The sequence below is a fragment of the Salvelinus namaycush genome, chromosome 16 (assembly GCF_016432855.1).
Source record: "Salvelinus namaycush isolate Seneca chromosome 16, SaNama_1.0, whole genome shotgun sequence".
Lineage (NCBI taxonomy): Eukaryota > Metazoa > Chordata > Actinopteri > Salmoniformes > Salmonidae > Salvelinus > Salvelinus namaycush.
The window spans coordinates 1,403,269-1,415,898 of NC_052322.1; the positions used below are offsets into that span (position 1 = coordinate 1,403,269).

Consider the following 12,630-nt stretch of genomic DNA (forward strand, 5'->3'; position numbering starts at 1 on the left):
TTTTGGGAAGGCAGATATCCAGCCAGACAATCTCCAGATCAGCGTTTAAATCCGATCTGACGTTAAAAGCAATGTCTGATCTTACCAACACACATATCCCCCCACCGTTCCGATTCCGATCCTTCCTGACAACAGAGTAATTACTTATCTCAATTTCTGAGTCACAAACAGATGAATCCAACCATGTCTCAGTAAAACATAAGACATCTCTGATTTGCAAACCAACAGGCGTATCTCATCGATCTTCGGTAGTAGGCTTCGGACGTTTAAGTGCACAAAATGTAAGCCCTTCTTCCCAAAGGCCTCATTGAATTCCAGATCCACTTGTAACTCACCTCCCACTGCGCTGCCATCTTCCCACTGCACTGCCTCCGGTCGCCTCTCTGTCGCCATGGAGCACCCCTCCCCAGGTGCTACTCCATCGTCCTCAACACCGTGCCCCCGTCACTCGCCTCTGGTGGCCTCCGCTTCGCTCCACCATTCTTTCCAAATCCGAAGTGCTGGATGCCATCAAAAGTGTTTGCATGACTGAGAAGTTGCTGAGAATGTACCATTCTTTCATCTTCGGGAAAGCCGAAGAACCCTTTTGGAACCCTTTTCCCCCCCCAAGAGTTGATGTATGTCTTCGAGGGCTAGCAAACAGACTAATGTCAGACAATGTCTTGACCTGTAAACGTGACAGAACTATTTATCTGTCTAAATCTGTTGTTCCAAGTCTGTCTAAAGTTGTTGAGGAATACATTAGCTTTGTCATTTTAGCTCTAGATAGTTTTATATGTGTATTAGTCACACTAGGCCCACGTCAATATTGATATGTGTACCTCTGCTTGTTAAATCTTACATTCAATTGTTTTACAGTACCTTTTTTACTACATTATCACTGATCAAGATTGTTTGTGCTTTCATTTCAAGACCTCCTATTGTAACCCTATTGTGCACATTTGAGAGGGAGGTGGTGGGTGCCTTTGAATCATTATTTACCAAGGAGATGAAATATGTCACAGTTCCATGTGCATTTACTGAAGGGAGTTACCCATGGTGTTGAATTAAGGGTTGCTATTAGCAACAGTCATGACCTAAGTCTTGGGAACAGCATTTTTTGCATGAATCATATTCATGATAGTGGCAGGCCTTTGCTGGAAGTAGTTTCATTTGTGTTTTATCTGCTGGATTCTAACCATATAGTCAAATTACAAAGTTGCTTTACAAAAACTATCCCTTGAAGGTAGAAAGGTGCATGATACAGTATGAGTGCCCTGGTTAAAAAAAATCTCTCCTTTTCCTCCAGACTTCCTCCGATAGACCCTGTTCTTCCCCAAAATACCAAAGCAGCAATGATGGACCCCTACCGAATTCCGAGCCCCCCCATCCCACATGCTCCCAACCCCCCGCCTTTCAACCCTCCACCTTACCCAGGAATCAGAGGTATGTAGATGGGAACCATCCTTTTTGTTTGAGAGCCAATGTTTGTGCATGCTCTGGCAATTTACATGTTTGCCATGTCAATGAAATGCTTTGAACCGAATTGGCTAAAAGGAGGAGAGTGGGGAAGAGAGAGGAAGAGAGAGAGAGAGGGGAGAAATTAGGCACTGGCAGAGGTATTTAAGGTAAAAGATCTTCAGGAATACAGAGATTACATTGTGTGTGTTGGGGGAAGGTGTGTGGGGAGTTAGAGTGGGCAGGAATTCTGAATGCAGGAAATTCCAACTAGGCAATGAATGGAAATGGATGCGAGGCATATTCCCTTCTGTTCTCAACAGCGATTGGTGTAAACGGCGGCCAACCTCAGCCTGATATTTCTTTTCTACGAGCGGAGAGAGAAGTGGTATGTAATAATATTATCATACACTTTACAATTTCAATACTGTATGTTTTAATCACAATTTTACTGTAGGGTTAACATGTGTCTTTTTCATGCGTCTCAATTTTAGGGGATCCTTAATCACTGTTTCGATGACATTGAGGTCTTCATGGCAAAGCTACAACAGACTGCAGTGGCTGCCGCAGTTTTAAGCCAGAGGAAGAAGAAAAAGCAGAAAAGTCGCAATCAAACAGCAGAGGGTAAGAGGGATAAGGAATTTGTTTTTGTTTTGTCCTAAGCTACTCACAAACCCTATAGGGCTCACGATTCACACGAGCAACAATATGTTTGATAGCCACGTGACCTCCTGAACTGGTTCATCTCAGGATGCCGTTCAAAGTTAAAATGGCATGCTGAAAATCATCGATTTTTCCCCCCTGCCTTTTCTCCTGAACATAGAGGACTTGCTTACTGCAAAAGCTTGCCCTCCACCCGAAGAAGAATTCATGGATATCTTTCAAAAATTCAAATACTGCTTCAGTCTTCTGGTGAGTAAAAGGAAACATTGCCACTACTATGTGAACGAAACAGTTTAGATAGTGTACTCGTCATATTTCTTTCCAGGCTCGTCTCAAGTCTTCCATCTCCAACCCATCTTCAGAAGAGCTGCTCCACCATGTGTTCAAACCTCTGGATATGGTGAGTCAACAATGATAACCTTTGAGGCCCACAGAGGAAAAGAGCTATGGGGACAACACCTGTTGCTATTGTTGTCAACACAGGATTATATCTTTATAACTACAAGGAGGGAACCTAAAGTAGAATATTTAAAAATAACTTTTTCTCTTTTCATTAGTATCCTTATGTCATCTCAATTATGAAATGAGATAGGTGAGTGATTCTCATATTTAACAGCTAAATTCATGAGTATGTTTAGAAATGTCATGTTGATTTGATACCTTGTTACATACTTACTAGGCTATTGTACGTAGGCTATGTGTATGCTCTGTCTAGTATTTGTCTAGTATGTCTGTCCATATATAGTTTGTGTATTGATACACATGTACAGTGCCTTCAGAAACTATTCACACCCCTTGACTTATTCCAGATTTTGTTGTTACAGCCTGAATTAAAAATGGATTAAATAGATTTTCTCTCTCGCCTATCTACACACAATAGCCCATAATGACAAAGTGAAAACATGCTTTAAGAAATTTCTGCAAATTTATTGAAAATGAAATACATATCTCATCTATCACAAGTATTCACACCCATGAGTCAATACTTTGTAGAAACACTTTTGGGAACAATTACAGATGTGAGTCTCTAAGAGCTTTCCATAGATCTTCAAGTAGATTTAAGTGAAAACTGTAACTCAGGAACATTCACTGTCTTCTTGGTAAACAACTCCAGTGTAGATTTGGCCTTGGGTTTTAGATTATTGTCTTGCTGAAAGGTGAATTCATCTTCCAGTGTCTGGTGGAAAGCAGACTGAACCAGGTTTTCCTCTAGGATTTTTCCTGTGCTTAGCTCCATTCCGTTTATTTTTTATCCTGAAAAACTCCCCAATCCTTAACGATTACAAGTATACCCATAAAAAAAAGTATATATATATATTTTTTAAACATTTTTTCTCCCCCATTTCGTGGTATATTCAATGTCTGCTTTGTTATTTTTACCCATCTACCAATAGGTGCCTTTCTTTGCAAGGCATTGGAAAACCTCTCTGGTCTTTGTGGTTGAATCTGTGTTTGAAATTGACTACTCAACTGAGGGACCTTACATCTAATTGTATGTGTGGGGTACAGTCTTTTAAAAATCTTGTTAATTTACTCCCGAACTTATTTAGGCTTGCCATAAAGGAATGAGTACTTATTGGCTCAAGACATTTCAGCTTTTCATTTTTTATTAATTTGTAAAATTTTCATAAAACAGAATTCCACTTTGACAATATGGGGTATTGTGTGTAGGCCAGTGACAGACAATTTAACCATAATCCATTTTAAATGTCGGCTTCTACACAAAATGTGGAAAAAGTCAATGGGTGTGAATACTTTCTGAAGTCACTGTATGTTTGCCTACAGGCAAGTATGCATTTTGTAGAAAAATTGTAATGGTTTTCAACACAGGGGGGAAAAAACGTTACCGGAAAAATATTTAGATATTTTGAGGGCTGTTCAATATTTGCACAAGGCAGTGCACCCAGTGTGTTATCACAGATGGAAACTTTGGTCACATTTTGTTAGCATAAACATTTTAAACAGACTCATAAGAAGAAGACATGTTGAGCCAAATAAGATACAAGACTGCTAAGTATGAGAGTTCAGACTAATGAAAGATGGTACTTATAGGAAATAACCTTGTTCAGGTGTGCCAGTTTACACAGACTTGGTTGGCACACTAAGAACTGCCTGCCTATAAAACTATGAACTATGAACTATGAACTCCATGATGGAATAGAGGGAGGAGTTACAAAAAAAATGGGCAACCTGGCACACCTGCATGGAAACAGGGAGAAACCCGAGAGAGAGGTGTGACGGCTTGCTTATCTGTAGCATTGTGTCTGCTGAGAGGGCTGGGAGGGTGAAACCTCACATGACCCTCTTGACCCTGGCTATCATGGTCAGCTCACTCAAACATTTGGTTCTCTCTATGCTGATACTCAGTGGCCAGTTTATTAGGTACACCACCCAGTCACAAAAATGGTTCGCTCATACAAACAATGAGTCATACTCCCATGGCTTTCTATAATAAGCAGGCAGAAAGGCATCGAGGCATTCAGTTAACGTTCAATTGAATGATAGAAGGGGGAAAAACAAGTGAATTAAGCGATTTTGAGCGTGGTATGATCGTTGGTGCCAGGCGCGTCGGTTCCAGTATTTCAGAAACGGACAGCCTGTTGGGCTTTTCACGCACGACAGTGTCTAGGGTCTACAGAGAATGGTGCGAGGAAGAAAAAAAACCAGAGTCAGCGGCAGTCCTGTGGGCGAAAACAGCTCGTTGATGAGAGGTCGAAGGAGAATGGAAAGAATCGTGCAAGCTAACAGGCGGGCCACAAACAGTGTTGTGCAGAATGGCATCTCGGAACACACAACTCGTCGGTCCTTGTCACGGATGGGCTATTGTAGCAGACGACCACACTGGGCTCCACGCCGATCAGCTAAAAACAAGAAGTGGCTCTAGTGGGCACGCCATCACCAACACTGGACAATTGAGGAGTGGAAAAACACTGTCTGGTCTGACGAATCCCGGTTCCTGTTGCATCATGCTGGCGTAGGCAGCATGAGTCCATGGCCCCATCCTACCTGGTGTCAACGGTACAGGCTGGTGGCTTTGGTGCAATGGTGTGGGGTAGTGGGCTGATGGCGGTGGTGTGATGTTTCTTGGCACACGTTAGATCCCTTGATACCAATTGAGCAACATTTTCATGCCCTGAAGAATTCAGGCTGTTCTGGAGGCAAAGGGGGATCTGACCCAGTACTAGATGTACATAATAAACTGGCCACAGTCATAGTGGGTTATACCAGTCAGTGATTGACAATATATTATAGGTTCAGTTTTTCAGACACAGATTAAGCCTACTCCTGGATTAAAAAACGCTTTCAATGGAGAATCTCCATTGAGAATTATTATTAGTCCAGGACTAGGCTTAATCTGTGTCTGTGAAAACCGGACCATAGAGTTCATTAGGCCTAGCTTGCCCTTCATAATGAATCTACTGTTGCAAATTCTCCAGTCAACCCATTCTTCCAATGATCCTGATCTAAACTGTGATCTCTTTCCTGTGTGGCCCAAGCTGGTGAGGACTATTGGGGGCCCAGCTTTAGGAGCCTCAGTGATCAGCCCTGCCCTGACCAACTCAGCCATATCCCTGCTTCAAGACAACCTGACCGAAGAGGAGAGGCAGATATGGACGGCCCTTGGGCCCCACTGGACACTACCCCAGTAGGTACTAAGTGCTTTGTGCCTCATGGACCCCTATGAACCCTTATGATGAATGAACTTTTGGCTATTTTTAATTCATCCCTTATTTTACCAGGTAAGTCAAATAACATTCTCATTTACAGCAACGACCTGGGAAATAGTTACAGGGGAGATGAATGAGCCAATTGTAAGCTGGGGTTGATTAGGTGACCATGATAGTATGAGGGCCAGATTGGGAATTTAGCCAGGCCCCCGGGGTTAACACCCCTACTCTTACGAAAAGTGCCATGGGATCTTTTAATGACCACAGAGAGTCAGGACACCCGTTTAACGTCCCATCCGAAAGATGGCACCCTACACAGGGTAATGGGATATATTTTTAGACCAGAGGAAAAGTTGCTTCCTACTGGCCCTCCAACACCATTTCCAGAGCATCTGGTCTCCCATCTAGGGACCGACCAGGACCAACCATGTTTAGCTTTAGAAGCAAGCCAGCAGTGGGATGCAGGGTGGTATGCTGCTGGCCAAATATTGAGTGTCGCAGTCTATAGTCCCACGTGATAGACCTGTATGGCTCTCTTTTCTGACACTGCGGCAAGCTGTGACAATTGCAAAACATGACATGAGACAGCATGACATGACGATGTCAATATTTAGTCAGCCAGTAACATGTGCCACTGAAATAGTACAGTACTGTGGAGAGAGATGACCTAATTCCTTTGGCTCATCTCAGTCAAGTTCTACACTGGTGATATTCTTACTCTCTCAACCTCTAAGTTCCCAGCTCAGAGGGCCCGTGGCCCCGTACACACCTGTGTTCCTGGACGGGTGGAAGCCAGAGGCCTCCAGGGCAGATGGGCAGGTTTGGGAAGATCCGGTCGAGTCACAACACAAACATGAAGCCTTGCGGGAAAAACAAAAGGTATGGAATATGAGATGTACATGATGTACATTGAGTTCACAAAGTGAGTAACATATGATTTTGCTCCTGACATCATCCTCTCCCTCTCTCCCCCCACGCCCCCTTCTCTCTCTTTGCTAATTCAGCTGCAGCCTACTCAGCCAGTTGGACCTCCAGTCGCCCCTATGAGCGATGAACCGTACGTTTTTAAGTCACCTTTGGATAAAAAAAAATATATATATTTTCGTATGGTTTACTTTTATTTTGTAGTAATATCAATCATCCACTCTTTCCCTCTCAGGTATGGCAGTGTCCTACCCCCTGAGGGAGAGAGGATGTACAGGTGCAGCTATGACTTTGTGGCCCGCAACAACAGTGAGCTGTCAGTACAACAGGGAGATACACTGGAGGTAAATATCTGAAAAGTCATTAAGTGACATTACGTTAAATTACACAGAACTATTCAGGAACATTCTTGAAAAATACATGCCTGGTAGCTAGTCTCTGTGCCACGTTTCCAGGGCTCTCTTAATGGTAAGACACACGGCTGATAAAGACCAAATCTGGTGCACAATCCGGTGATGTTGGTGATACTGTACAAAATCCATCGCTAGAATCAATCAATCATATTTATTTATAAAGCACTTTTTTACATCAGCCGATATCTCAAAGTGCTGTACGGAAACCCAGCCTGAAACCCCAAACAGCAAGCAATGCAGATGTAGAAGCACGGTGGCTAGGAAAAACACCCTAGAAAGCCCAGAACCTAGGAAGAAACCTAGAGAGGAACCAGGCTCTGAGGGGTGCGAAGTCCTCTTCTGGCTGTGCCGGGTGGAGATTATAACAGTACATGGCCAAGATGTTCAAACGTTCATAGATGACCAGCAGGGTCAGATAATAATAATCACAGTGGTATGTAGAGGGTGCAACAGGTCAGCACCTCAGGAGTGAATGTCAGTTGGCTTTTCATAGCCGATCATTCAGAGTTAGAGACAGCAGGTGTGGTAGAGTCCAAAACAAGAAATGTCTCCTCAATCAAACATTATTGCTTAATCAGGGTGTAACGCCAGAATTTGAGTGAATGGCTCTTACCTTGGCAACAATTTTCTCTGCTAGAAATAGAAAATTGTGAGTTGCCAATACCACACGATTAAATCTATCACTTGTTTCGTTCTTCCTTAATTGTTCTCTGTATAAACATTGTCTCCTCTCCTTTTCTGTGTCAGGTGGTGGAGTCGTCCAAACGCTGGTGGAAGTGTCGTAATCGCTTCAACGAGGTCGGCTTTGTCCCCTTCAACATCCTGGAGCCAGTGTCTCACATCGAAAGCCCTGTCACCATGAGACCACCAAAGGTAACACACCAATGTAACACACGCATGCACACACACACACGCCAATTCCTTAACTCACGCCCACATACTGGTATTCCTTTCATTGAGTCAATATCAATGTTTTAAATGATGTTCACTCCTCTTTCCTTTCTCCTCTGCTCCGGGCCAGCCTCCAATCTCGCCTGCCCTGACCAAGACTCACACTCCTCCGAGCCCTCCAGCCTTGAACCCTAGCTCCTTGACCCCAAGCCCCTCAGCCCACCACCGCCCTCCCCCACCATCATACAACCAATACATTCCAGCCGGAGATGAGATAGACAAAGGTATCACACTATACTGAGAGGCTTTATATTTCTGCACTGTGTCAGAGGAGCGACTCAGGCGCTGCACTATACAGACGCTTTTCTCTGTCGCGTGAATGTGTATGTGTGTGCACACGCAAGTGTGTGTGAGGGAGGCTCCAGAGAGGGGGAAAATGGTTGTCTGTTCCCTCTGTGTGTGAAAGACAAAAACAGGAGAGAACGACAGACAGTGCTTTCAGCTCTTATGTCTGCTCCGTTTTAACAAGATAAACCAGATAGACAACATACTGTAGACAACATATAGTAACAACTCTCCCTCTCCTCAGTCATGATGGTGAACGACGAGCTCCTCCAGAGACTGACCAATGGGAAGGCCAGCCTAAACAGGCCCCTGGTCATCCCTCGCTCCTCGGACACCTCGGTCCCCCTGGACTACCGCTCACCCCCCGAGGAGGTGGAGGAGTGGCTCAGGGGGAAGGGCTTCAGTGAGACGTGAGTTTGACGTGACCCCCACAAACCCTAAACTCATCCTATTCCAATCAGGGACCTATTCTGGTCAAATCAAATCAAACTGTCACATGGACCGAATACAAGTATAGACTTTACCGTGAAATGCTTACTTACAAGCCCTTAACCAACAGTGCAGTTCAAGAAGAGTTGAGAAAATATTTACCAAATAAACTAAAGTAAAAAATAATAAAAAGTAACAATAACGAGGCTATATACAGGGGGTACCGGTACCGAGTCAGTGTGCGGGGGTACAGGTTAGTTGAGGTAATTTGGGGTCTCCCTGTGTGTCACTGACTTTGTGGACTTATAGTAACTCCAGGATTTCATTACATGTATTGTTCACTGATCAGTTCATAGGCATTCGTCGCAATATACCAATATTCATTTACTTTCTACCGAATTAATTGTTGAACCTGGAATAGTGCTCAAGACCTGGATTGAGTACTCATTGGATCTTTCTAGTTCTTACACAGAGATGACTCAGTTGTTCACAGACGATTGAATAGGATAGATAAATGAAGAGTAAAGACTGAGGCAAGTGACTGACTACCTGTGTGCACCTCCCCCCTCAGGACGGTGACGTTACTGGGAAAGCTGACAGGAGCCCTGCTCTTCTCTCTGATCAAGGAGGACCTACGAGAAGTTCTACCAGACGAGGGTGCCAGAGTGTACAGCCAGCTCGCTGTGCAGAAAGCACTGTTGGAGGTACTGATCAGCCTATAATGCACATTATACATTACACGACCAAAAGTATATGGACACCTGATCGTCGAACATCTCATTCTAAACTCATGGGCATTAATATGGAGTTGGTCCCCCCTTTGCTCCCACAACAGCCTCCACTCTTCTTGGATGGCTTTCCACTAGATGTTGGAACATTGCTGTGGGGACTTGCTTACATTCAGCCACAAGAGCATTAGTGAGGTCGGGCACTGATGTTGGGCAATTAGGCTTGACTTGCAGTCAGCGTTCCAATTCATCCCAAAGGTGTTCAAATGGGGTTGAGGTCAGGGCTCTTTTGCAGGCCAGTCAAGTTCTTCCACACCGATCTCAACAAACCATTTCTGTATAGACCTCGCTTTGTGCACGGGGGCATTCAATCAATCAAATCAATCAATCAAATTTATAAAGCCTTTTTTACATCAGCCAATGTCACGAAGTGCTATACAGAAACCCAGCCAAAAACCCCAAACAGCAAGCAATGCACATGTAGAAGCACGGTGGCTAGGAAAAACTCACTAGAAAGGCAGGAACCTAGGAAGAAACCTAGAGAGGAACCAGGCTCTGAGGGGTGGCCAGTCCTCTTCTGGCTGTCGGGTTGAGATTATAACAGTACATGGCCAAGATATTCAAACGTTTATAGATGACCAGCAGGGTCAAATAATAGAGGGTGCCACAGGTCAGCACTTTTGAAGTAAATGTCAGTTGGCTTTTCATAACCGAGCATTCAGAGTTAGAGACAGCAGGTCCGGGACAAGGTAGCACATCCGGTGAACAGGTCAGGGTTCCATAGCCGCAGGCAGAACAGTTGAAACAGACGAACAGGAATAGGATGAAACTGGAGCAGCAGCACGGCCAGGTGGACTGGGGACAGCAAGGAGTCATCAGGCCAGGTAGTCCTAAGGCATGGTCCCAGTACTCAGGTCCTCCGGGGAGGGAATTAGAGGGAGCATACTTAAATTCACACAGGACAAGACAGGAGAAATACTCCAGATATAACAGACTGACCCTAGACCCACTGACACAAACTATTGCAGCATCAATACTGGAGGCTGAGGCAGGAATGGTCGGGAGACACTGTGGCCCCCAGTCCGACAGTACCCCCAGACAGGACCAACCAAGCAGGATATAACCCCAAGCACCTTGCAAAAGCACAGCCCCCCACACCACTAGATGGATATCTTCAAACCACCAATTTACTACTGAGACAAGGCTATGGCCCACGAAGATCTCCCCCAGGGCACGAACCCGAGGGGGGGGGGGGGGGTGCCAAACCCAGACAGGAAGACCACATCAGTGACTCAACCCACTCAATTGGATCTATATGGCAATCTGATGACTGCCATATAGATCCTATACAATTACTAATTATATGATGATTGCAGTGTGCCTCAGCATCATCTTACATGTATAATACATTTTCCAAATTTGACTCCAGCTGCACACAGTTGGGAGTTTTAAATCCATAATGTCCCTGTTGTGTTGTCTTTCCATGTTTTCACCTACCATACCTTGTACCTGATTGAAATTCTGCTCTCCCAGGACGCCAAGAAGGCCACAGAGCTGGAGGCAGTGATGGAAAAGCAGAAGATGAAGGTGGATTTGAAACTGGAGAGGAGCACACTGTAAGACCCAAGTGTCAGACATCACGTACCATTCTCCTGAAAGAGAACAATCCCTGCACACATACATGCACGCAAACACAATCACAAGGACAGTCTTGATCCTATCTAACAAAAGTTAGATTCACTGTCGGATGTAATATTATGCCGATATGAATTTTATGTAATTGGTGGCTCTTCAAGTCAGACTGGAGTCTTGCCTTTTGCTGTAAATGGTTGTTTTTAAGTTCAACTTAAGGGCAATTGTCCTCTGTTAAGCCAATAATCTTTGAGGTATTCTTGAATATTCTCTCCTTTCTATGTTGACTTGATTGAATCAATTGTACCATTTCCCCCCTGCTATTTGCAGACCAACTTAAATTAATGTATACTTGTCTTGTTTATGTCCATTATTTATACACTCACAATATATTAGACAAGAAAGCCTTTTCTTCGATTAGAACTTCAGTTTTACACTTAGGCCCTGAGCAAAGATCTTAGGTAAGTACATTAATACAATAAAAAAAAAACTGGGATTTTTATTCAGGCTTCAAGACAAAAATCATCTTCCAGGAAGTAATACAAACAGACCTGACAAAGTCTACAGACGGCACACATTAGGAAAAACAATGCATTCATTTATATATGTTTGCATCTAACTTCAAGTGACTGACATGCATGAAGCAAAGAAGAAAGAACATTTACAAACTGCTGAATCAGCATCAACATATTGGAAAGTGAAATGGACATAAGCAGGTGCTGTGCTTAAGACATTGTTCCCAGCACCAAGTGTCATAGGCCAAAAACAGGGTAACGTAGCGACTACCAGGGCCACGTAGCAACGTAGTGGACTACCAGGGCCACATAGCGGACTACCAGGGCCACGCAGCGGACTACCAGGGCAACGCAGCGGACTACCAGGGCAACGCAGCGGACTACCAGGGCAACGTAGCGGACTACCAGGGCAACGTAGCGGACTACCAGGGCAACGTAGCGGACTACCACGGTAACGTAGGCAACTTCTAGGGTCACATACAGTAAGAAGCCTGGAACAGTAATTCTCAATCCAAAACAGCATTACTACTCAAAACTGAAGCATGCAAAGTCCATCATGTCTACACACATACGCAGACGTCACCGCTCGCATGCCAAGACTATGATAATAAGGGTTAATATTTGTATTCATAACATGAAAACTTGGAACAAACTTGTAAAATTCTATGGAGAGAAAAAAAAAAAAAATAGCAACCGTTTGTGAACACAAAGGACAATAAATTCTAAAACTTAAGAAAACCTTGTCCGTATTAGTTATGACATTAAGTTGAACTGCTACAAACTCTCCAGCGATAAACATCCTCAGTTAGTATAAACCACAGATATAGAAGCAGAGGGTATTTCACAAGCTGACAGAAATGAGCTTGCTGATGTTCACAACTGACCAAATTCCCTTTGATTTCCAAATGTCCTGATCCAGTCAAACGAGAACAATATGGCTTAGTTTATCAATCTTAGGCCAGATATGTGCAGAAAAGATCCTATA

General features: G+C 43.9%; 1 pseudogene; it reads left to right on the top strand.

The window, feature by feature from the left end:
* The window catches only part of LOC120060845, a 31,868-nt pseudogene extending 20,750 nt beyond the window's left edge, over positions 1-11,118 (top strand).
* Positions 11,119-12,630: the final 1,512 nt, after the last annotated feature.